This window comes from Capsicum annuum, chromosome 9 (genome assembly GCF_002878395.1).
Source record: "Capsicum annuum cultivar UCD-10X-F1 chromosome 9, UCD10Xv1.1, whole genome shotgun sequence".
Classification (NCBI taxonomy): Eukaryota; Viridiplantae; Streptophyta; class Magnoliopsida; order Solanales; family Solanaceae; genus Capsicum; species Capsicum annuum.
Window position 1 is genome coordinate 92802404 of NC_061119.1, and position 27855 is coordinate 92830258.

A 27855-nucleotide genomic window follows, 5' to 3' on the forward strand; every position below is an offset into this window, starting at 1 on the left:
TCAGAATACAGAGGACATCCAAAATTTGAAATCTGTCGCAAAACAAATGCAACGAGAATTGGCCTCTTGAAGGTAATCCTGTTTAGTCCTGTTATGTATCAAAATTGGAAAAACACCATTGTTCTCTATTTTACTATTCAACCGCATTTGACTAACTTATTGGACAAAGTCCTTTCCGTTTGGGAAATTAGATCCTAAATTTCCTGCTGATTGAAAGCATTTGAGATCTTCCAAATACATTGCTCGATGTCACTTGTTAAATCATCTCTTCTAGAACATCTGGTTATAAGAGGGCTTGATGTTATAGACTTGGCATCAGAATTCATAACCATGCATGCAAACTATTGTTCTTGCTGCTTCAGCTTGTCTTCAAGTTTCTTAATTTGGAAGTGTATCCGTACACGATGTTTTCTCATTTCATCAGAGTTTAGACATTATAGGTGGAAAATATTAAGTTTATCATTCACTTGAAATATGTTATATTTCATGCTTGAAATGTTAGTATTACAGAAGATAAAAACAACAAACCTTCTAACTGAGTAGAATGCCCTCCTCTGAATTTTATTCTTTTGCTTTCAGGATTTTCTTAAGCTTCTCAACCTGAAAAGTCACGAATTCAGGTTTTTGCTAAATTCTATGAGAAACTTTGAGCTGGTAATAATATGCTTGTGAATAAGAACCTTATGTTGAAGGACGCCATACTGAGACTCAAAATCTTTCTCTCACTCTTTCAGCTTGTTCTCAAGATCCTTGACCTGTTAATAATCTTGTGAATATCGAATGTGCTTTTTGAGAATTTGGTATATTAAAACAACCAATGGAAAGAACCTTATTGTTGAGGCTTTCAGACTTAAATTATTATTTCTGCCTTATCTTGTTCTCTAGCTCCAAGACCTTTTTATCAATATAAAAGTAAAATCAGAGTGATATATAAAACATTATGACATTATCCATATGTCATAGAACAAAGCTCAATCATCACATGTAACTAACCTTCTGTTGCAGAGTAGCACAAGTTTCTTCCTTTCCGTTCAATCTCTCTGAAAGTTGTTTCTCTAATTGTCCATGTTTGGTCTTCAAATTGATCTAGATTTTGAGTTCCTTAATCTTATCTTGTTGAGTTTTGTTAACATGTTCTTGCCCATTAGCCTTACTCGTTAAGTTATGTAGGCTTTCCTCAAGTTTCTTCAAGGATTCGTCTTTAGATTTAGCTTCCTTCCTTTCCTTGTCAAGCTGCAACCCAAAAAAAAACAAAAAAAAATAGAGGATTATAATAATTGATTGAGTATAATTTAGTACAAAGAATTCTTAAAGGCTTTCTACAAACCATCGTTGCTTATCTTAGAATTCAGCTTTGCTTAATGGACGGCAACATCAAAATACTCTGATATTCCTTAAAAAGAGATGGCTTACCGTGAATAAGTCAACAAAAAGGAGTATCATTCTATTTACTTCCATTGACGATTTAATGAAATGTCTAATGAAAAAAAGTTGCACCTTTTGCCTCTTGAACTTCATTAAAGAGCTTTCTTCTCTTTGCTTGCTTTTCATTTACTTTATCTTAAGATCTTCATATTGCTCAATTACAGATTATAAAAATAGATTTATTCATTCCATGATCAGTGTCAAGCTATACGATTTGAGAATAATCCAAACTAACCCAATGACTGAACTGAGAAAACTAATTTATTCAGATCGAGAATTGAGTTTGCACATTCATACGCCTCACGAGAGAGCTGGGAGTGCTCTTGTTTTATAATCTAATTTTTCTAGGATATCAGACATGTATTTATTTTGAGAATATATCGATAACCACTAAAACAAGTACAAGGCTGTGAATGTATTTCCATGAGGAGTTTTGGAAGTACCTTTACTTTCATGTCAAGTTCATTGATTTCTTGTCACGCTCACACTGGGTTGAGATTTCGTAATAGTCTTAGTTGGCTTCTCAAATTTTGGATCTGTTAAAGGTTAAAATTGGTTCAAATTATTCTTGAAAAACTAAAGATAATGTCATAAACTCACGAATAAAGTAAAGTATAACTCTCCTTGACCACCTATAATTGGAGTCTGTGCACTGAAATAAATTAGCTAACTCAAATCAGTAGTTTCTCCAATATTCCATCTATGGACATTAACATTCAATAGCCTTTTTATCTTTCATTTTCTATCATCACAAATTTATGTTGAAGGTTATACCTTTAATTTCATCCCTTAATTTGGTTCAAAGAGAAGGTAGGACTGATTCTTTAAGATTCTACAATACACCACACAGAAAATTTGACTAAGAAGTATTAAAGACCATATTTATATAAAAGATGAGGATTGATGTTAATGTAGAAAGTATACATAGATTGACAAAACCACTCTTTCTGAAATGCTATATAGGCCATTTAAATTGGCATTTAAAAAATATTTTTGTTGAACCACTTCAAATGGCAGCATATATATCCGGGGTGATATTTTCAAGATCTACAAGAGAAGCCTTGATTTGTTCTCGAAATCATATACAATCACGGTTTCCAATAACAGGCAATAGAGTTTCTGATTCTTTTATTTTCAAAGTAATGCATTTACTAAGTTGATTCTTTTTGTTGCTTGCTAGCATTTTGGAATGAACAAATCCTTTATAGGTCCTCATACTCATAGGACTAATAGAAAAGACATTAGTTATGGACCAATTTACAGCATATATAAGAGAGGGCTATAATGTCTTTGTAGTTGCTAGTACCTGACCCTAGGACAACTAGAAAGGCAAAATAATGTAATCAGAGTTGTTCCTTATTGCCCCACCCCTCCACAAGTCTCCTCTACATTTCCATCATATTTTAATTTCACAAAATGAAGGGGAGGTTCGATCCACTTCATAGAATTTGAATCAGACTCAACGTTCTGTCAATATTATGATTGATCTTGTCATATTTAGCCACACATCTAGGCAGCTAGTTATGTAATTCGTAAGTGGAGTAGAGGGAAAACTTCTCCACCAATTTATCAATGTTGTGTAAAGAATAGGCTCGTTGACAGTAAAGAAGCTTAAACTTCAATTGCTGATTAATATTTATAGCCTAAATGATGAACCAACGCAAAAATAAATATTAAACTTTGGTCAATTAAATCTCTATTATTACAGATGTAAACAACCAAACTATTATAGAACTAAATAATGAAGAAAATCAGAGTCGGGATAAACCATGCAAGCATGGATATAAATTGAGAAATCACTTTCATAAATACAAGATATATCCAAAGAAGATTATGACTAAAAAAATATATAGGACCAAAACAACAAATCATAAGGAACAATGTTTTTTTATTTTGCTCCTTCATTTGATTTATAGACTTCTCCGCCTTAGTCTCCAATTCACTCATGATCAGTATATACTTTGGCCAATACTTCTTTGCATTCTCAATAGAGCGCACTTAAAAGAAAACCCAGTAGAATAGTCCACTCCAAAGTGGGTTATGAGCCTGAACACAAAGATAGCATTTACACCTTGCATTTCATATATTCTTGCCAATGTTTCAGTTCAATGCAGCCTAAAAATCAGAGATGAGATAAACCATAGAAAAATGGACAGTCATCAAATCAAACAAAAGATAAATCATATAGATAAAACAAATTTGTTGTCAAAATACATCTACCGATGAAACTAAACTAAGAATGGAAAAAGGACCCAAGAATTCTGTCTAACTAATAAAAGTTTAATCAAGATGAACAAACAGGAAAATACCTATGTGTTCTGAAAACAACTATCCCCAACTAAAGCAACATCATTTGAAAGGGCCCAGTAATGGCAGTATACTATGTTAATTCGATTGAAATCCTTTGACTACACACGTCATTCACTTCTACTTGATTCTTTTTATTTTGTTTTTTTGTAACCATCCCTGGACTTATGAGAAAACTCTCAGTTGCAGATCTAGTAAGTGTGGAACACCCAGAGTTTTCAAGCCTAGATTCTGCCCTATTGGTTGTCCCATATGGACTTGAAAAATTGCCTGACAATAGAAAAATCAGTAAATAAACATCAAGAATGAATCTCTAAAGAAAACCCAAATCAATGAATCAAACAACAATAATAAAAACAATAAGAATAAAATCCCACAAGTGAAATATACGCAAACATTACCCCTACCTTTAAAGGTAGAGAGGTTTTAATCCTCGATTTGAGTACCAAAAAAGCAAATTAGATATGAAAAGGAAACACGCCATGAAAAAATTTAGCAACTACTAATAACAATAATAATAACAACAATAAAAAGAACAACATACCCCGTGAAATGAGGGTGGAGTGTAAGTAGACCTTACCCTACTGAGATAAAAAGTTTGTTTCTAGAGGACCATCCATATCATGGTATAGGTTTCCAGTGGTTAATAAATCAACCATGACAGGATCAAGCTTCGGCTTGTTCTTGTTGGTCCTATTACATTCTCGGCTGCGAGGAAGACTTAACCGCAAACTTAAAATTATTGACCATGTCTGATTTAGCATTTAAGCCAGCTTTATGAGCCTCAGTTGATGGAACATTATTAACAATTACATCATTAAGACCCTTAGATACCTCAGTAGCACTACTAGAGACTGACTTTTCATTTATATTCTTAGGTGTCATATTTGGACTTTGGTTGTAGCTACTACGCTTATGCTTGATGACACTCCTATTACTTGACTGACAAATATCTTTTCCATGATAGAAAAATACCTTATTCTCCTGTTGCTTCGATAGAAAAATCTATGGTTATAGGATGCCTATTTCTAGTTGGACCGTATAGAAGTGTCGAATAACATAACAGGTGGATTAGGATGCTTATTGTCTTTGTCAAGAATGAACTCATGGGCATCAATAACATTACTATGTGTTGCTAAAGTTGTATTGAGTGCTTGAGATTTGACAGTAGATATCACTATTTTAGGGGGTGAGGAGCTTTGTATATCTTGTTTGGTAACATCAGTGAGAGAATCCTTTTCAGCCTTCTGACCCAAAGCATCACCTGCCTGCATTTGTATTCTTTTCTGCATTCAAGAAACCAACAAATACCGTTAACTATAATTGTCTTGTGGTTTGTGAATTATTAAGTTGGAATGGGATTTACCCTAGGCTGGGGGTGCAGCAGCGGATTCTCATCATAAGAAAATATAAAATAATTAATTGCCACTATTTTCAATTTGTATGTTTACATTGCATAGAATATATAAAAAATGAGGATGTGGTGATAAAAAGATTAGGAAAGTTATTAAAATAAGGTGAAATTGATATTGTAGTACAAGGGTACCTATTTCATGAGTAGACATAATTCTTGAGCACTTAGAAGGGAAGGCTAACCAATATTACTGCATCATCCATTTTCATACTCAAATTCACATTGTATGAAGAAAAGAATATATCAGTAATAGCGGTAACCATGAAAAGAAACACGATAACATAACTTATCCTTAAATAAACTTGAAGTGTCATGGGATGAGCATTTAAGAAACCAACCAATATAGTTAACTATTCAAGAACTTAAGTTTATGGAACGTGATCTCTTTGTGGCACCACTTTTTCGACTTATAAACTAAATCAACTAATTTGAGATACTCCAGGCTTGGTAGTCCTACAATGACAAATATTGAGCTCTCCTCAATGGCAGAAACCATTTTTTCAAAACTATTAATCCCTGTTAAATTATCATTTCTCTGTAGTTCCAACTTAAACTTGAAGGCAAATATAACTTGGATACAATTATGGATGATTCAATGGAAAGGCAAAGTATTTGAAGTTGGTTAAAATGCTCTATTGCGGGGAAAATCCTACAATATCAATATCCACACTATCAGTATGGATGTCAAGTTCTCGAAGATTAGGAAACTCCATAATAGCATGTCCGCACTATCAGCATTACTTAATTTTGTGACCACTAGACATACATCTTTTAGTTTAGAAGGGCAATATTTCTTTTGAAACACTTTTTCTGGAATAATTTGCAACTCTCATCTAGTGTGAGAAATGGAAAGAAATAAAGATCAATATAGCGCTTGACATGTTCACCCACTTTCTGAAGTGGAGTTGTTACTACAATTCTAATTCTATTTACAACATCAGGGAAATAATGGGATAAGTCATCCCATTCCACTCTATCCCACATATCATCTAGGATGATGAAAAATCTTTTTTTGGTTAGATTTTTCTTCAAAATGTCAGCAAGGACACCATCCTTATCTTCTTTGTTATTGAAATTGGTAACTTGATTGAAAATCTCTAGTAATATCTCTCTCTGGTTATACAACAACAACAACAACAATAACATGCCTAGTATACTCCCACCAAGGCAGAGATTTAACAATAGAGCATGCCTTTCAAGCAAGGTTCATGAACCACATCTCTGTCACCTTCACATTAATATGATTAATATCTTTTATGATTGCAGAAAGTGAGAAAAAAGCATGCCAAAGAGTATTATATAGAGAAAGAGTAGAGTCAATAGCAACTTTAAATTCATATACCAAATTGATAACACACTTTCATAGATCTTCAAGAATTTTATGTTCGCATTGCACCTTTGCAATATCTCCGAAAACAAATGTTAAAGATGAAATGTCTTTCTCTAAAATGCCAATATGAGGCTTCATCATTAAATTTAAACCTATTTCAAATTTCCTAAGGAGCGAATCAAGAAAGCTCAATCCACCAACAGTGGGGAACTCACGAGAGGGAGTGAATTTTAAGGATTTGTAGTATGTCTCCACTTGTGCTTTTAGATCTTAAGTTTTCTCCAATATTTGTATCATCCCAAGATCAATTTTGTTCACGTCTTCTTTGATTGTATATCATTCTAAAAGAAATTGATTTATGCATAGTATGTCGCCCAATATAGTTAACTATGCCTGTCTTATGCTTTGGCAACTATTACGCAGAAACAGAAATTACTTTTAGAGGGTGGTACTTCCGCCGCGGATTCCCTTGTCATAAGAAAAAATAAAATAGTTAATCACCACTATTTTCAATTTGTAAATTTACATTGCATAGACTATATTAAAAATAAGGACGTAGTAATGAAAAGATCACATAATTTGAATCAGGCTCAAGGTTTTGTTCTATCCTAGAAGAAAAAGTAACAAAACTTTGCATTAGAGTTGGACCGACATACATAACAAAAAATTGCACTATTGCAAGGAAATAAAGTATTACAACATCTTTTCAGAAACATCAGATCAATGTTAGTATATAGAGAACAGAAGTGCCAAAGCTCAAACATGTAAAAGTTCATTGTCAATTGCTTTTCTAAAAAATAAAGTAATAATATGTACTATAATCCCCAAAACTAAAAAAATATCATACAATTATGAACTATACTTGTATGCATGAACTCTAGTGACTGTACTCAATGGAAGTGTATTCTTCGTAAATCATCATGAGCTGGTTTTGCAGCATCAGTAGGCTATCCATGTCTGTATTTTTATCAATAGATGGTTCAAATATTCTAATTTAGATGAGTATTTCCTAATACCTCAGTGGTATCTACATCTTGATTAGGATCTTGTTCATTAACGCCTTAATCTTGTTCATTAGCACCTCTATCTTGTTCCTTAGTGCCTCTTTCTTATTCATTAGGAACCTGTTCATTAGCTTCTCCATCCTGATTAGCATTTTTCTCATTAGCACCTAAATCTTGTTCACAAGAAATCTGTTCATAACCGCCTCTATCTTGATCAACATTTTATTTATTAGCTCATAAATTTTGATCATTAGGAACCTATTTATTAGCATTTCCATCTTGATCACTATTTTGCTCATTGCTGACTTCATTTAACTTTAAAGTGGATTGGTATCCTTTACTAAGAAATGGATTCATTCAAATCCAAATAGCTTTAGAGAATAGTAAATCTGTATCATATCCACCCACAGTAGGATCTATCAGAATTAACTCATCCATTTCTAGCTTAGAGTTTCTAACAGCTACAGTTGGCTAGTTGTACAAATACCTGATGATCCTCTTATGGCAACAATGAGAAGATAGAAATGCAAGGGAAGGATAACCAATATTACTATATCATCCATTTTTGTACTCGAATCCACATTGTATGCAGAAAAGAATAGGCCAATAATAGTAGTAACCATAAAAAGAAACACTATAACACAGATGCAAACTACGAAACTGTTATGTAGCTAAATGATGAAGAAAATTAGTATCGGGATAAACCATACAAGTATGGATTTCATACTTGATACAAAAGTTAAATAACTTTGAGAAAGAAAATTTTTCGTCAAAACACATCTACTGGTGACACCAATAAAAAAAAATAAAAGGACCAAACTATTTGGTCTAAGCTTAAAAAGTGTAAAAGTTAGAACAAACAACATACTGTCTACTTCTTGCACTTATTTTTGTATTCATCAATTAATTCATCTTCATCTATGATTAGATTTCTTCTTTTCCTACTGTTATCCCCATCAATTACATACAGTTCTTCCTCCTGATCTTTCAATCTATCTAATAAGACGTCAAGAGATACCTGTTTATTTTGTAAAAGTACATTTATGAACATGTGCATTAAATATGTTAATCTTAAGAAAAAATAGAAGATGCATAACTAAAATAGTAAATCTGAATACCTTTTCTGTGGACAGTTCTTTTGGGAACACGATTTTTTGGCTCACTTTCATCCTCTATCAAATTCTTCACATATAAAACCAACAACAAAAAAGATGATGTACAAATTATATGAAATTGTATATTACAAATTTCAATATACTGTATTGCAATACCTTTTTCTCTTTTTTTAACTTATGCCCTAATTCCAAATTTTCATTTAGAATCCACAACTTTGATACAGTAAAATTTTCAAGCCTCTCTTTCAAATTGTACTATTTAATTTAAGCTTAAAAATAAAATCTTTACCATTGAAACTTTGAATGTGGGAAGAAACATCGTTGTTATCTGGCGATGATAGCTTGTTGAACAACTTATAAGCTGATGTATCATGGAGTTGCTTAGCCACATCATTGAATAAGACAAAAGTAGTTTTCCCGGTGTTGTCTTTTACTTGTATGTGTATCTTGTACCTATATTCGTAAAAATAAGTTGACATTAATCCATAATAGAAAACAAATTCATAGTCCTTCCAGTATCCGTACTTCTCCAAAGGAAACTTGCAATCTTTGTTGCCGTTCAGGCATGAATAAACTCCATTTGCAGGTGTAATCTTCTTTGAGCATACATCGCATGAAATATAGTACCATCTAAAATAGTTTACTATCTCTGTAATTTTGCTCCTCATAGTAACAATGCATTCCTACAATTCTCAAAAGAAAATTTTCAATTATCTATCTTGTTAAAGTGTTGAAATGGCAAATCAGAATGTAAGAAGCAAAAGATAACTTGTATGTTAGCACCCCGATTAGACTCCAACAAATTCTTAATGGTCATCCTGTTCGTAAACATCTCTTCCTCTATTAGAATGCTATTAATATTAGAGATTTCAATAACTTGTACTTACGTGGACATGGTGGAAATTTTTTGCCTCAAAGATCTTATGTAATCTATATTAAGGTTTACATATACTTTGCTAGCATATATGGTGGAGAAGCTAACTTCAGTTATTAACAATGAATGTAATAAAAATTGTGATAAAGATCTCTTCATAATGTTAGCACATAAATATATAACATTCGATAATTAAATCTGAAATAATACCATGAAAATCTTTAAGCGTTGTGGAAGTCACAATCACTATATATGGCCCAAAATCTTTCTTGTGAAAATAAGAAGCAAACTTCTCTCCCAAATCTTCCCATAAGGTTACTTTTAACTTTGTCGAACAGCCTAGGAAAAGAAAAATAATAATATGATAGTTCATTTAAATCTAATCCAAAAAAGGACCAATGTATGGTTTCAAAATAATGCTCTTTTACGAAGACAAAAAATAAAATTGCTTAATATGAGATGGGTGGCTTACTAATCAGTAATAGTTTGAATGTCCCTTTTTCTCCACTTCGTTCCAGCATTCTCCATATCACCAACCCTAAATAAACAACCAACCACATCTACAACTGAAGAAGAAAAAGTATTTACTGAGAACGTTGATAGTTAAATAATTTTTAAAAATTTGGAAATTATAAGTATATATATACCCGATAAGATCGTGTTGTTGTTCACTCTTGACTGAATCAATTCTGGCTTAATTAAGTGAAAGCCGTTTATAGGAATATCAACAATATCTCCAGATAAAATCTTGATCGTAGTTGAGGGAAAGAAAATTATTTTCAAAGAGTTTTCAACTGGTCTATATAAATTACTACTTTCAACCACTTTAAAGTTCTTGATGATAAATAATGAACCCTCAATTAACTTGTGCTTGAACCTGCTGACGTGGTTTTTGCTAACCTTAGCATGTACAAAATTGGCCTGATATATCAAACATATGAATTTATAATCAAGAGTTTTTAAAAGTGTGTATAAGAAAGAGTAAGAATTGTGTTGATGAGGTACCTTTTCATCGACAAATATCATACCCAAATTGATCAATTCCCCATTTTTCTTTGAATTAATGGCATCTCATATTTTATAAATCCTAACCCTTATCATCAAATCATATCTATCAGTAATCAACTCTAAAAGAAGAGAATACATCATACTAAAATATTAAAATCAAAATGGACTAAGCAAGCAATAACATGAAAAAGATTGAGTTCTTTATCTATATATAGTACATAAAAAGAACATAAAAAGGCTGAAGAATTAATTAGATGCAGGTTATTCAGATATTAATATGAATTAAAATCAATTGAAGATAAAAATGATTGAGAAGAGAGACAATTCATTACAAACCTTGGTAGAAGAATAGTTCAAATTCATATATGCATCTTTCATAGGTATATTCTGTAGAGGAGAAGAAGATACAACTACTTGGGAGCAACTATGTGGGTTATTGATTTTTGCTCTTTCATATTCATATCTTTAATTTATTTAATTTATGTACTACATATTATTTGGAAATTATCCCTCTTTAACGAAAATAAAATTTTTTAAAAAATTCTTGAATACTGAAAAATAAAATAAAGGCAATGCAAAAATTTTGATAATACAAATTTAATTATAAGAAAATTATGAGAAAAATATGAAAAAAATACCTGTAATTAGGTGAAATTTACAGTTGTGGCACCCTGAACTTTGCGGGGGTCCTATGACCCCCTAGACTATCTTTTACCGTATTTAACTCGAATATATTTGCCCCTTATCAAAATTTTTTTTGTACATGCTCAATGTGCATGAAATACACGTAGTGGTTCAAGTGCCAAATATATGCTGGTTAAATACGATGAAAAATAGTTCAAAGGGGTCATAGGACCCCCACAAAGTTTAGGATGCGTAACTACAAATTTCGCCAAAGTATAGGTATTCTTCGCACCTTTTTTCTGATAAATGTTATAAGTTTCAAATTTTTTCATATTAATATATTTAAAAAACATCTTAAAATGTAGGTTAAAATTCATACAGTTTAACCCTCGACAAGCGAAATGTGAAAAGTAAAAAATAAATAAATAAAATAAATAAAAGAAAAATGCTCTGTAAATCCTTAAGTGAGTACTTAAGTAATACATTTTAGTATGTGAATGTAATGTAACAAAAGGGAAGCAAAGGAGGTAGAGGACTTTTAGAAATTAAAATGAGGCAACACATGATTGGCACAAGTCTTGGAACGTGTTGAAGCCGTTCCAAAGCTCGGTTTATATCCAACCTAAAATGATACAAAAAATTTAAAACTTCAATAAATTAGAGAGAAGAAATCTTATTGCGTCAAATCATAACAACATTTCACTCGTAACACAAAAGCTACATGCTCCAATATAAGAGAAGAACTTTACCTTTTTGATGTTGTCGGTGGAGCTAATAGGTTCCTGATCTGCTCATTGTAGACTTCAAGAACACTGTCAAATATTTTCTAGGTAAAAGTTTCACTCCTCTCCTTGTGTGATTTTAAATAATTCTTTGAGAGTCCTGTAGTTGACTCCCCCGTTCCTTTTTGTACCCTCCATGGTGAATGTTTTGCCTGTTCCCATTTGTCCATAAGAAAATTTACACATATTGTAACCGTATAAACCTGAAATAACCATCATTTCAAATTTAAATATCTTTTTGGTAGAGCTTCCATTTAAGATTCCAAGTTCTCCATCCTTGGCATCATCAAAGTCTATGATTATTGAGCATCTATCTGAGACTTCATCTTTTATTAGTGGATGGCAGTATCAAAATACTCTGATATTCCCTAGAAAAAGATGGCTTACCATGAATAAGTCAACAAAAAAGAGATCATTCTATTTACTTCCATCGACAATTTAATGAATTGTCTAATGGAAAAAATGTTGCACCTTTTGCCTCCTGAACTTCATTGAAGAACATTGTTCTCTTTGCTTGCTCTTCATTATACTTCATCTTAAGATCTTCATATTTCTCAAGTGTAGATTATAAAGAAAAATTTATTCAGTTCATGATCAGTGTCAAGATATATGATTTGAGAATAATCCAAACTAACCTAATGACTAAACTACGAAGACCATTTTATTCAGATCAGGCATTGAATCTGCATATTTATGCACCTCACGAGAGAGCTGGGAGTGCTCCTATTTCATAATTTGAATTTTTGAGAATATCAAACATGCATTTATTTTGAGAATACATCGATAATCACTAAGACATGTACAAAGTTGTCAATGTATTTCCATAAGGAGTTTAGGAAGTACCTTTACTTTCATCTCCAGTTCATTGATGGCCGCTTGCCAATAATTCCATTCTTTCTAGAAGGCTATATAGGCCGTCTAAATTGTAATTTAAAGAATGTTTTTTCTGAACCACTTCAAATGTTAGCATAAATATTCGGGTGATATTTCCAAGATCTACAAGAGAAACCCTGAATTAGTTCTCAAAATCGTATACAATCATGTTTCCCAACAACCGGCAATGGAATCTTTTTTTTTTAAAGGAAATGGAATTTCTAATTCTTTTTTCAAAGTAATGCATTTAGGAAGTTGATGAACTAATCCTAAACCCGTGAATAGTAGACTTCTCAATTTGATAAAGATACCAACATTTTCAATAAACTTTTATCTTAAAGAGAAATATTTGTCTCAGCCTTTTTTTTTTTAATTTCATCTCTTGTTCGGTACCTGTATTGCCACCCAACACTCTCAAGGATATTTTATACTCGGGTCTTAAAATAGAAGTCTGTGATTAAGGGAGAAGGAACGTCATCCACTAGACCACATCCTTTGATGGTTACTGAAGTCTCCCAAAACTACACCTCTACTAGAAGTATAATATGATCGATTACAAATATAGTAACCCAACAAGTTTGGGGTCGATCCCACAGGGAAAACGCGAATATTTGCTAGCCTTAATTTAATCCACAAGTAGTACATGAAAGTAAATGGGGGGATTTTGTTATCAACAGCAAATGGTAACCAACACTTGAGTATTGTTAAGTTGAAATCAATATAAGACGAACGCTAGGAATGTGTTCCCCTGGCTTCTCAACTATGTAAATTTCTCGTGTTCAACCTAATTATTCTATTGTTCTACATAAAAAGCCTACAAGTTAGGTATTATATAGAAGATAAATTTCACCTGTTGACTTGGTTATCATCTTAGAGTATCGCCTTGTTATCCTTTATTATAGCCCTAATCATATTTGGTTGTTGTACAACTATCTTAATCCTTGCTACCCAATCACAAGCTTCTTGGTTATTGAATGGATGCAAATATAGAGTATCTCAGGTGTCTACATCTACTTAAGGCTAATTAATACAAAGGAGAATTAAGAAGATACATGTAGAAACCCTAGAACAATTTAATCTCACACTTCCTCTACGTAGCTAATCCGCCAGGGTTCCCACAACCCTAGCTGAGGAGATTAGACGCTCATGTTTATGTAATAAACCATGATTATCAATGAAGAACACATAAAATCAATTTCACAAGAATAACATGAATAAACTCCAAAGTCTTTGATTGAATAAGCCCTTAAAATCTCAATAAATAATGTAGCAGAGAGTAATTACGTGCAAAATAATGTCACAACGTGTAAGCTAATAAAATATAAACCCTAGGGTATTTATAGTATCTCAAAATAACATAAAAATACTATTAAAAATGGGAAAGGTAAAGTTAAGTCGGCAGTCGGTACGACTCAATCGTCACTTGATCCTCAACTTACGATTCGTACCCTGCCTTTTTGTAACCATTCCAGTATCTAATCTTCCTATGGATTCAATTCTCTGTTCAACTTACAACTTTGGCTTATGAGTCATAACTATATGTACGACTCGTGTCCTTGATTTGTATCTACCTAGGACTTCAGTCTTTATAGGTATTGATCACTGGTTTTTAATACGACTTCTCTATATGAATCGTACTCAAACTTTTGATTTGTATGCTTCTGATACTTCAATTCCTGAATAGTGGCTTGGATTCTATTATGCTCATGGTTTCAGTATACGATTGTACCCTAGCTTAAAACTGGGCTACTTGAGTCGTATCTTCTTCATACTTGGTTTCTTGATTTGACTTTTGATTATGTTCCTCGTACGATTCAGCATACGCATCATAACAAATGGTTACGATTCAAGAGCAAGACTCGTATACTGATCAGAGTTGGTCCTTTTTAGGATTTTCTCCTCTTTTCGTTTAAATAATGTTATAAGCCTATTTTACCTGCAATTCACACCAAAGTGCATCATATCTAGCAAAACACCCTAAGTTCATGCATAAATTCATGGTTTTAAGCATCGAAAGTGTGGTGTTTCTATGCCACATCAACACCTTTAATTTAGACTTTTGCATGTCCCCAGGCAGACAAAACCACATACCATTTCTAACCTCGAGGCGATGTTTAAAATTGGAAGATCTCAAATAACCCATGGCAGTGATTTTGAATTAAAATTTTATTTTGTTGTTCCCCTCTTAATTTTAAAATTTTCAACTCAAACTTGCGTATAACAATTCAACACATGTAAAAACACGATGGGATCCAATGATGGCAATACATTAGCAATAGATACTCGGGAATAAACCTATTTTAAATTCTTTAAATAATCTAGCAACTTAGCAATATAACCCATGTGAACTCACAGTCAAAGAAATCCCATTCACTCTACAGATATATAGACTCATCTATTTTTGGGATGTGACGAACAACTCTCTCTCACACAAAAAAGTATCATCGGTGTGCATGGAATACCATAGGTTTACCCTTATGCTCTTTTCCTAAGTTATCTGATAGTCGTGGTAAGATCTCTCTAGGACTTTATTTGGCTATTAATGTATGTTAGGGGCTGGTAGGATATCTTTTGTGATTGTTTTAGTGTCTAATCCTCCCGGACACTACGATCTTCATGGGGTTCATAAATTTTCCACTTTTTTATTTATTTCCTCCCTTGTATCTTTTTTTTAAGCATATGCTAATTTGGGCCAAGCTTGGGTTTTATAGTGCTTATTTTTCTCATTGTTTTCCTTTTTCTCTACTTTACACTTTTCTTAACTTTCTCTTCATCAAACCTGCACATGATTCAACTATTTTTTTATATCCACTTTCTTCATACATGTTTTTCTCTCACGTACCCCTATAATAGCCACCCTCAACTTAGGCTATTTACCTGAGTTGAGGTGCACAGTATCCACTGAAGGACTAGGTTCATTGTAAGCTAAACGGGAAGGTGATAGGTGTATCAAGAAATTTTTTTATATTAACGCTCAAATATTTAGATCAAAGGGATTTACTCATTTGGTATAGGCATTTTAGGCTCAAGTGAACTCATACAAAAAAAGCCTATGATCACATCCTACCTAACCATCCTAAACCTCGGTAAAAGTAATCGGGTAAGTTTTAGATTCCAACACAACCAAGAACTCAGTAATCCTTACACACACTTGCATAGGGCTACATTACTAAGTGCTAGTTATCCGAATTTGCACTTGTTTTGTCCCTACTATACTATCCCTAATCCATATGCCATTATCAGATACTTAACAGTATCAACTATATATAAAACTCATGCAATTTCTAAAACAAAAATTTTTGAGGGGGCATAATATTTGTAACTCTTTAGCATAGTTAACACTACTTTTCACAAGATCAGTACAAAAATCCACAATAATCAGCAGTGTTTCATCAATCACAAAAAGAAATCAAAATCAAAATCTTAAGTACATCCCAAATTTTCAGAATTCATGATAATCATAGTTAAAATAAAAAACATCTCCTGCCATAGGTGCGCTGATGTACTCCCTATCTCAACTGCCTGCATCAAACCTGTAAGTCATAACAGACTTTCAGTTTTAACTACATCTGAAAATTTTCAAACTGCTCCTAAATTTTCAGTACCCCACCCCCAACTTAAGAACATTGTGTTGTCCTCAGTGCAAAAAAAATCATAAAAAGAGTAGGGATGAAAATCATACCTTGGCGCTTAAGGCGTCGGAGCATTAACATCAATATGTGGGCCCTCAGATAGGGTCCCACTTTCCTCAGCAATTATCCCAACCGGGACTGGATCATTAACAGGTGGGGGAACAACATCGACCCCCTCTTCATCAGCAACTATATCTCTCGATCCGCTAGATCCGCTAGTCATATCGTGGTACTGACCATCATAGTTACCATTAGGTCTGGACTTCTTAGCAGCTCTTGCCTTTTTTTTCTTTATCTTCTTTCTTCTTTATCTTATTTTCTCTCCTGTCTTCCTCGGTTTGCTCAGCTTGCTTATCTACCAAGACTGCCCAAATATTTGGTACCTCAACTATGGGGATCATAGTATCTATAATAGGCTATGGAACCACTGGCCTCTTGGACAACTCGACAACCATTACCTTTATTTCAGCAATCTTAGCTCGGATATCAACAACATCGCGTACCTACCCACTACCTAGCTATCGAGTGATGCTTGACTTAAATGTATCAAGGCACTTTTGTACGTGCCTATCCTGGACATCCAGATGTTGTTTCATCAAACTTTGTACTCCTTCCTCCATGTTGTTAACTTTTGCAGTGAGTGTAGCCAACTGGGTTACTATATTTGTCCACACATCCTGAGAAATCATCATCACACCGTGAGGCATCCCTCGTGGCCTAGGTGGCATAGACTAGATTGACGGTGGGGCACTAGACGTATCCACTACATCTGAGGGTGCTGTCTCAGTCCCTGCACATACCTTAGCAACCTCAGTAGTAGCAGCAATATCTGTAGGATTATCTTGCGGAAAGGCTCCAACCATAGCATCTGTTGCCTGCCTCATAGGTCTGGCCTGTAGGTTGGATACTGATAATACTCAAACTACACCTCTCATGTGAGAATGTAAGCGATCGTTGTCAATGTATAACCCAACTAGGTTGGGGTCGAATCCCACAGGGAATATGGTGTGAATCTGAGTTGTATGCGAGTTAATCAATTGATAGTTAGTAGTTTACGATAAATTGGGGGTTATAAGAATTTAGCAAATAATTGTTGGTCACTTTAGTTTCAGTGTTTGTAATCAAGAGTTTGTGGAAAACTAGAATTATGTTCACTACGGGGTTTGGTACTTGACAGATGCTAATAGTGATTCAAGATTCTCATGATAGGTTGGAACAACAGATTGTCTTTATCAAAGTTATGCCTAAATGTCTCTCAACCTACTTAAGCATTTAATTACCTAAGTCTCTCATACTTAGGGAATTTATATTCACTGACCAGACTTCACCTCAGGTTAATTAACCTTATTACAACATCAATTATTAAACAGAAGGTTGGTAGCTTCCAAGTCCCTGTCAATAATTCACTTCCTACTATAGTTGATTTCTTATCTCAAGCAAATCAAAGTAGGTGCTATCTATTGTTTGCAACCAACAGACAATAATTAAAACCTCGAAATTATCAAGGAGTCCTATTACCTTTAGAATCTTGAACACTTAGCAACTTACCAAGACCTAACCCATAGATCCCATAATTCAGGTTAAAAGGATTTATCCACTCATAATGTAATAATCGATACAACAAGTTGAATTCATAATTTGAAAGATGAACTTACAACAAGATGAATAGCAAAGAGTGTTTCTCAGATTAGATCAAAGTAGAAATCCTAAAATATTGATGATAATCTCTTCAAAGTTAATTGTTTTGTTCAAGCCAATAAACTAGAAAGAAAATAACAAAATATGTCCGCTCCAAAATAGGTTCAGAATCCTCCTTAGAAAACCCTAAACTATGCTTTAAATACTTTAGCTTAATTATGGAAACAAAATCACAGAGTTCAGCGTTCTTCTTAGATTAGGTGACGACATGCGTGACGCCTTATCGAGAGGCTGACGACTTATCACGGATGTCGTCAGCTCCTCTTTAATTTTGACAATTTATGCTTAATGCTGACGGTAAATCCTGACGGCTTATCAAAATTGTGATGAGATATCAGACAATGTAATCACTTCTTTACCTCAGCTCCCATGTTCTGTCTAAGGCTGACGGCGGCTCTGACGGCTTATCACAAGGCTGACGGCTTATCACATGTCGTCGTCACTTCTTCCAACTAAATTCCATTCTCTATTTTAGGCTGACGATGAAGCTGATAACTTATCAGAGTGCTGATAACTTATCATGAATGTCGTCAGCCACACTTCTCTTCTATTTGCTTCAGATTTTAACTCTTTTACTTCCATCATTGTTGGTTCTCTTGCCTCTTGACTTCCACTACAAAATCAAAGATAAAACAATCAAAAATGACAAAAGTTCCTTAAGACTTTGCAATTATTCTCAGTTAAAAGCCACAAATGTGTTAGCATCTGCTCACACATCAACACCCTCAACTTAAAACAATTGCTTGTCCTCAAGCAACTAAAACACAACCAAGCGAATACAAAGTACATTCAGCAGTCAATCATCCATATTGTCTCAAAACATCCTCACCATCTCTGAGGTCAATCAATTTACAAACAACTGTGTATGTTATTGAAGAGCAACAATATGACACATAGGAATCAAGATATGATATCAAATCAGCAACAACAACCATGTATGTATCAATCTTACACTATCCAAGCAAGTTAGCAACTAGCAACATAACCAGTGTGCCCTCACTACAAAGAAGTCCCATTGCACTCATCAAACATTACATATGTAACCATAGGGACAATCACAAGACACTCACTCTCAGAATGAAGTTCCAATCAATGTATGCCAAATAGCATAGGCTTGCCCTTATTTTCATTACCAAGATCTTCAGACAGGTCAACTAGGATCACTATAGGTCTTCTCTTTTGCTTGTAATGTAGGCTAGGGGCTTTTATGATACTCGATGATATTTAAAGTGACTAAGCCTTCTTGACACTACACTAGCTTTAAGGGTCTCACTCATTTACCTTTTTCTACTCTTCTCTTTTTTTGGTCACACTTATTCAGGATGGGTGCGGTTCTTTTCTACAATCACTTCTTTTTTTTCATAACTTTTCTTTTCTTGCTCTTTTCCACCGCACCCAACTTTTTATTCTTTTTCTTTACTCTACCTTTATTCATACTCATTTTGCATCACGTACCCCTATGATAGCCACCCTCAACTTAGGCTATTTGCCTAAGTCAAGGTGCACAGTGTCCAAGGAGGACAAGGGCCAAAACAGATTCATTATGATATAAAAATGGGACGGTGATAGGTATCATAAAAAGATATAGGTTATTTAGGCTCAAAATAGGGATCAAGGGATATTATGCATACAGGGAAGGTCATTTAGGCTAAAGTGGGCTAATATCAAAACGACCTATGATCCTTTCCTAACCCCTATTGTTCAACCTAGGTAAGACTATCCGGGCAAGTTCTGAATCTAACATACAAAGGGAATTAAGTAAAATCTCACACACACATGGCACACAAGTATATCACAAGTTACTACTTATCCGATTCATGCAATTGTTTAGCAATGGTTATCAATTTACTAGAACTAATACCATATAAAGATGAACAATGGTCACAATTAGATGTAAATCACACAGTTAAAGAATTAGACCACTTGAGAGGTGTTCACAAAATAACAAAACTATGTTAACTGCCTCAAGTACTTGTATTTCTCCTAGTCAACTACAAAATGTTACAACAAAAACTCACCCTCACACTCAACTTAAAATCAAAGGAAAACTGAAGTAAGGGTTAGGGTATACTGGAGTAGATCAAGCACAGGAATCATGGATCCCTGAACCTGCTACTGCATCCTTAGCTGCCTTTTCTCCATAGGGAGTCTCCCTCTTTTCTGATGTATCTGGCCCAGCAGTTGTTGAGGGCCTACTCATTGAGGCACCTACAACTCTCGCTCAGATGGCTGCCTCCCATTTCTCCTTGTCCACAAAGTACTCAATCATTGTATTCTTTGTCTCTTTTTTTTATCTTTCTTTCTTGTCCCCTTCTCTGCTTTTCTTTCTTTATCACTATCAGGCCTTTCTCTCTTACCCTTGCCTTTGTTCTTACCCTTCTTTTTTTTTTCTTCACTTGTTTCTCTGTGAGATCAAGAAATGGTATTTTAACCTCAGACTCATCAACAGCCAGATCTGCCGACACCATAAGTTGGTGTTACTGTAATACTCCAATATCTGCCTTCACCTTATCTAGGGTTGCTCTGAATTGTGTAAGGTTTGAGCCCAAAATTTCTATTACCCATGTATTAAAATGATTTTCTAATTCATTAATTTGATTGGGAAAGGCTCGAAAGGGCTCCAATGCAACCTTAATCCTCTTTTCCACCACAGAGGCAAATTTCTTGGAAAAAAGTTGCAGCTGAGACTCACACCACTTGGCTTATTTAGCCTCTCTTCTGAAATTCACCGGGTTAAAGGCAAATTTTGTGGTAGACACAACAATTGATGGATTTGTTTTATTTCTAGGAACTGATTCTGCTATTGCTGTGGAGGTCAGTGCTGTAGCCTAAAAATCCTACACCTCTACATTAGGTGCTGAGATGGTACCTGTAACTGGTTGGTCTATTTCAACCCCTGCTCCTCTGTCAAGTGTCAGTTTCGACTGATTTTCATTATATCAGATGGGATTGTGGGTCTTCTTGGGAAGCAGTTCTTCATCTAATCCCATAACCTCAGGTACATAGGCTTCCTTACATAACCTTATAATTAGACAAGGGAAAGGATATACCGTATCGGGCCTTGAGACTCAAATTTTTATCTCCTCATTAATGATCTCCCCGAAGTTCAACTTGAGTTTAGCCACAAGACTTGCAACTAGTGTTGATATATCATCTCTAAGGATATTATCTCCCTCAGTATGCATCAAATGGGTGCGCACTACACCCCACCAGAACTTTACCTCTTGAGTCAGGGAAGCTTAAAAATCCTCTCATTAGGGTTGGTCGTCCATTCAGGTTTTCTTTCAGCTATGAGGGTTGCTAACCAAAATTGTTAATTCTTATGATTCTTAAACCGTGCATAGAAAGTAGGTGAAGTGGACTGAGGAGTGAATCCGGGGCCATGAAGAAATCTATTGATTGTCATTTATGAGAGATCCACCATCACACCCCGTACTGGAACTCTATCTAACAAGGGTTGATCTACTGATTTTTCTCCTTCTTTACATATATTTTCCAATTGAACCTGATATTTCACATATAACTCCCTAACTAGTGTAGGGCAAAATGAGCTTCCTACTTTCGCGATCCATCCCAAGTCATAGTCTCAAAATTTCTGCTCCACTTCAGGATATCTGTTCAACCCGATACTGATAAATTTTTTTTCTTCAAAGATTGTCCTTTTAATGGGCCTTCATTTTGTTCTGCGAAGCCCATCATGGAAGATTTTTTGTGCCTTGGAAATCATCCACCTAGCACTGTCTCGAACCTTAGGGTTTTTGCATTTAACCATAGTTCCCTGAATCGGAGAATCTTTATCATCTTGTTGCTCAACAGAAGGGGACTCAGATGATGGTCCCTCAGATTCATGTTGTCAACTAATGTTCCTCAGAATCAGGATGATCTGAATTATGCTCTTCAGATTCAGCATGTTCAGAATTTTGTTGCTCAGAGGTTGTTTGCTCAGAAGCTATATGTTCAGATATTGTTGGCTCATTATCACTCTCTCCACTTTCCTCTACCTCAACTGGTGGAGGTGGTGAAGGTTTTTTCTAGCTTTTTATTTTGTTTTGCTTTCTGAGTAGTGGCTCCTCCTCCTCCTCATAATCGGAGCCCTCATTGAAGAGTCTCTGAGGTACACTTCCCTTTGTTCCTTTCTTTGTAGATTTTGGGTTCTTTCATTTGGGTGCCATTATAAGGCCTGTAGTAAGAGGAAAACCATTAGTTGACACTCCAGAGTATATACACAAATACATCCGTCATTGAAGTTCCACACCCCTTGAAATGGTTTATTAATGCTTCAGGTCAAAGGTGTGATGACATGTCAGATAAGTCATCATAGTTGTGATAGCTTATCATGGATGTCATCAGCTCTAAACAGAACCCACAAAATTTTATCAACTTCTGATGACATGTCTGATAAGCAGTCACAAATGTGATAACTTATCAACCATGTTATCAGCTCAGGACATAACCCCAACTTGATGTTAACTTGATTTTTAATCCAATTTATTCTTAAAATCCCATCGATTCACATTTTTGAGCCGAGCTTTAAGTCCCAAGCATGTACAACAAATCCTAGTTCTCGATTTTGTCATATTGGCAAGCTAAACTTGACTCAATCTTCTTGGGAACCTTGGTTCACATCAGTTTATTACTTACCAACTCAAGATAAGAGTTAGTTTTTGGGCATACCTGATAAGTGCCTTCAACTTGGTTACACGAGTAAGAGAAAGTAAATGAAAAAAAGAACTCTTGATTTTGAATTCAACCCACCCTCACAAGGAAGGAAGTTTTCTGTTGTTTTACTTTGAAATGCTTTAGAAAGGGAAGAAAATAAACTAAATATGGAAGCAAATAAAACTTAAAGAAAAGAAAGAAAATAAGCGGGAAGGTGAAAAGACAAAGCTGTGGGACGGGTTGGATCTTTTTAATTTGGCCCAAAATTTTAGCTACTCTTTTAGGATTTCTCACAAAGGCTGACGGCTTATCATACTTGTGATAGCCTATCATGAATGTCATCAGCCTTAATAGAACATGCCTCAGGTTTGATTTCTCTGACGACAAATCTGATGGCTTATCTCAATTATGATAGCTTGTCAAATATGTCATCAGGAATACTTAGATGGATACATCGATTCCACCTTCTTTGAACTAGAACCTAACTACAAAAATAAATACTTTGCTGGAACATAAAAATTTTGGGTTGCCTCCCAATAACGCCTGATTTAATGTCACAACACGACTTGGTTATCTTGACTACTCAGACTTTTTCAAGATAACCTGCTAATATCTCTTTACTATCTTCATAGAATATATCCACGATTGAGCAAACACTCATATTCTTTTGATGGGTCATGGATGAGTGTATTTTGAATCTTTCTTCTTTGTCATTAAGCCTGAACTTTAGCTTATTCAGCTCCATGTCCACTATCACTCTCCCAGTTGCAAGGAATGGTCTACCCAGGATAATGGGTACTTCGAAGTCCACCTCATAGTCTAGGTCTACAAAATTAGTAGGCAGTATAAAGTCAGCCACCTTTACCAATATATCATGTAATATGCCCACTGACCACTTTACAGACCTATCCACCATCACCAACCGAATGTTTGTTGGGGTAGGATGACCCAAACCCAGCTTCTTGTACACAACAAGTGGCATTAGGTTTATACTGGCTCCTAAATTGCATAGAGCTTTTGTAAAATTTTGGGACCCAATAATGCATGGGATGGTAAATGCTCTCGGTTCAGCCTTTTTCTGCACTAAATACCATGTGGAGATAGCACCATAATGATGGAGATTGTCCTTTGGCTCATGGTTAACCTTCTGTTTCTTCGTGACAAGGTCTTTCATAAACTTAACATATCCTGGCATTTGCTCAAGTGCCTCCATCAAAGGCACATTTATTGTTAACTGCTTCAATATCGTCATAAATTTGCTAAACTTTGTATCATCAGCTTTTTTCTACAATCATTGAGGAAAGAGAGGTAAAGGTCTTGGGAGTGTTTTTATCACTACCTCTTTCTATTTCTCTTTCCTTTTTTTAGAGCATTATCAAAACCATCCAGGTTCTCAGACTCTACTAGAACATCTTCTTCCAGTTCATCATCAACTACCTCATCAACTATATTTTTTCCCACAGAAGGTCCAGGTAATATCTTACCACTTCTAATGGTAATTGCGATACATGAGCCATTATTTCGTAGATTCTGGACTGTATCACAAGGTAATGTTCCACTCTTTCTCTAATTTAGCACTGCGGAGAGTTGGTTCATTTGCTGTTCCAGCTGCTTGATCGAAGCAGAGTGCGAGCTTACCAACCGACTAATAGATGATAGATCAGTCTTCATGGTAGTCAGTCCTGAGTTGGTAGCCTCCGCTCCCTTTAACAATTTAGCCATTATGTCCTCCATGGATATCTTTTCAGAACTTGTTGTAGTAGCCTCACGATTTCCAGGAGGGACATATAGCCCGCTCCTATCATTATTGGTCCTTTAATTTCCCTGCTTTCTATCTTTATAACCAGGCTTATCATAATAATTTTGACCTTGGTTCCCTTGGTTATTGCCTCAGAAACCCCCCTGATTATTAACATAGTTCGCCTTTTCTTCTGGATTAGAATCAACTCTATCTTGAGATCCCATAGCTTTCACCTTCTCAATTTTACCTAATAGCAAGTTCTTGGTTAGCAAGTCCATCTTCGTTTTTAGGTGCGCCATGTCTTGATCACGCTCCTCGTCTCTTCTGCATTGTTCCACAGTCATACCCACAAAAATAGTGGGGCTTACTAACATAGAGTCTCTGGTATACCATGCCCGACTTTGTTTGGTCATTGTTTCTAGCATTTCTAAAGCCTCTGGGAATGTACGATCAACAAACAAACCACAATTAGAATTATCTACAATTAATTTTATCACAGAGTTAAGAGCCTTATATAAAGTCTCCATCAAGTGTATGTCCATCATATTGTGGTTCAGATACTGCGTCAATTTTTTTTAAAATCTCTCCCAGGTTTCATGCAAGGCTTAGTTGGGAGATGTCTAAAGTTGTTGATCTCATCCCTCAAATGTACCCTCCTGGAAGTGGAAAGAACCTTTCTAGGAAATCTCCTTTCAACTACCTCCGATTGGTTATAGAATCGGGTGTTAGCTCGTTAAGCCACAATGTTGCCTCCCCAGACAGATACAACGGAAACAATCTCAAATGGATAGAATTCTAACCCAATCCTAGGTTATCAAAAGATTTACAAATGGTGACAAAGTTCACCAGATGCAAGTTTGAGTCATCCCCAGGAAGGCCACCAAACAACCCCTTCAGATTGAGGAGGTGAATCATAGTACTTGTAATGTTGAATTTTGCCCCAGGTGCCAATGGTGGAGGAATAATTGCACCCATTTCACTTGCTCCATCCATTCTATTATCATCATTATTGAGGTCATACTGGACTGGCTGGTAATCTTGCCTTCCTCAGAATGGACGATTCCTGTAAGCATTACACTGTACTGGTGCAGCTACTTGCTCTGCACGCCTTGGGTTACCAGGGTTTAGCAACTCCTCGTCTCCTAAATCTTCATCCTCAATATTTAGATACCGTACTTGCTGATCGACATTCTGCACATTCACCTGAGCTCTAGCTAAGGCTGCTAACCTGTTAGCCTTCTGCTGGTCTGCCATTCTTCCAATTCGTTGTGGTTCCGGATTAAATGGTAATAATGGTTATCTGGAACTTTTATTTCTTGGCATAAACTACAAAGATCCTGCAATAAACAAAAACAACAAATAAATGTAAAACTAGGAAAATTGACTAACAGTCAATTAGCGCACACAAACTTTAATTTACAACCGTATTCCTCAGTAATGGCACCATTTTTGATAACGATCAAACTATACCTCTCATGTGAGAATGTAAGTGATCATGTTCAATATATAACCCAACTAGGCTGGGGTCGAATCCCACAGGGAATATGGTGTGAATCTGAGTTGTATGCGAGTTAATCAACTGATAGTTAGTAGTTTCCGATAAATTGGGGGTTATGAGAATTTAGCAAATAGTTGTTGGTCACTTTAGTTTCAGTGTTTGTAATCAAGAGTTTATGGAAAACTAGAATTATGTTCACTATAGGTTTTGGTACTTAACAGATGCTAATAGTGATTCAAGATTCTCACGATAGGTAGGAACAACAGATTGTCTTTATCGAAGTTATGCCTAAATATTTCTCGACCTACTTAAGCATTTAATTACCTAATCCTCTCGGACATAGGGAATTTATATTCACTGACAGACTTTACCTCAGGTTAATTAACCTTGTTACAGCGTCAATTATTAAACGAAAGGTAGGTAGCTTCCAAGTCCCTGTCAATAATTCACTTCCTACTATAGTTGATTTCTTATCTCAATCAAATCAAAGCAGGTGCTATCTATCGTTCACAACTAATACACAATAATTAAAACCTCAGAATTATCAAAGAGTCCTATTACCTTTAGAATCTTGAAAACTTAATAACTTACCAAAAGGTAACCCATAGATCCCATAATTTGGTTAAAGGGATTTAGCCACTCATAATGTAATAATCAATACAACAAGTTGAATTCATAATTTGAAAGATGAACTTACAGCAAGATGAATAGCAATGAGTGTTTCTCAAAATAGATCAAAGTAGAAATCCCAAAATATTGATGATAATCTCTTCAAAGTTAATTGTTTTGTTCAAGCCAAGAAACTAGAGAGAAAATAACAAAATACGTGCGCTCCAAAATAGTTTTAGAATCCTCCTTAGAAAACCCTAAACTATGCTTTAAATACTTTATCCTAATTATGGAAACAAAATCACAGAGCTCAGTGTTCTTCTCGAATTAGATGACGACATGCATGACGCCTTATCAGGAGGATGACGACTTATCACGAATGTCGTCAGCTCCTCTTCAATTTTGACAATTTAGGCTTAAAGATGATTGGTAATCCTGAAGGCTTATCAAAACTATGAAGACATATCAGACAATGTCGTCACTTCTGCATCTCAGCTCCCATGTTCTGTCTAAGGCTAACGACGACTCTGACGGCTTATCACAAGGCTGACGGCTTATCACACGTCGTCATCACTTCTTCCAACTAAATCCCATTCTCTGTTTAAGGATGACAATGGAGATGATAACCTATTAGAGTGCTGACGACTTATCAGGAATATCGTCAGCCACACTTCTCTTCTATGTGCTTCAGATTTCAACTCTTTTACTTCTATTATTGTTGGTTCTCTTGCCTCTTGAATTCCACTGCAAAATCAAAGATAAAACAATCAAAAATGACAGAAGTTGCTTAAGACATTGCAATTATTCTCAGTTAAAAGCCTCAAATATGTTAGCATCTGCTCACACATCAGATACATCACGAATAAGCTCGACATCAAATATTTGATGGGCCTCTAACATATTATTGACACCTGGGATCTCCAATACCCCTGCAGTTAAACATATCTACATGATCATGCAGGGGTATGCTAGCAACGCCTTCTGCTCTGCAACAGCCTTGTCTCTTAATTCTCAGGCTAAGAACTCACCAATATCAAAATCATACCTGAGTGTAAAACCTGTTATCATCTCTTACTCTCAAAGTTGAGGGTACTCTTCTTGATTTTATGTGACTCTCTTATACCACCTACAACCCTAGTGGCATGCTAGCCATATGCAACTATCCGCTCTACAATCTACCAGAACATTACCATCTTGTCATTAGTACCCAATGTCTGGTTGGTGATCTTCCTTATTTCGGCCATTCGATAATCTATTTCTGC

The 27855-nt window shown here is 35.1% G+C and overlaps 1 pseudogene; it reads right to left on the bottom strand.

Annotated features, from left to right (window-relative positions):
* On the bottom strand, positions 1-27837 carry LOC124887095 (annotated as a pseudogene).
* Between the last annotated feature and the right edge of the window lie 18 nt (positions 27838-27855).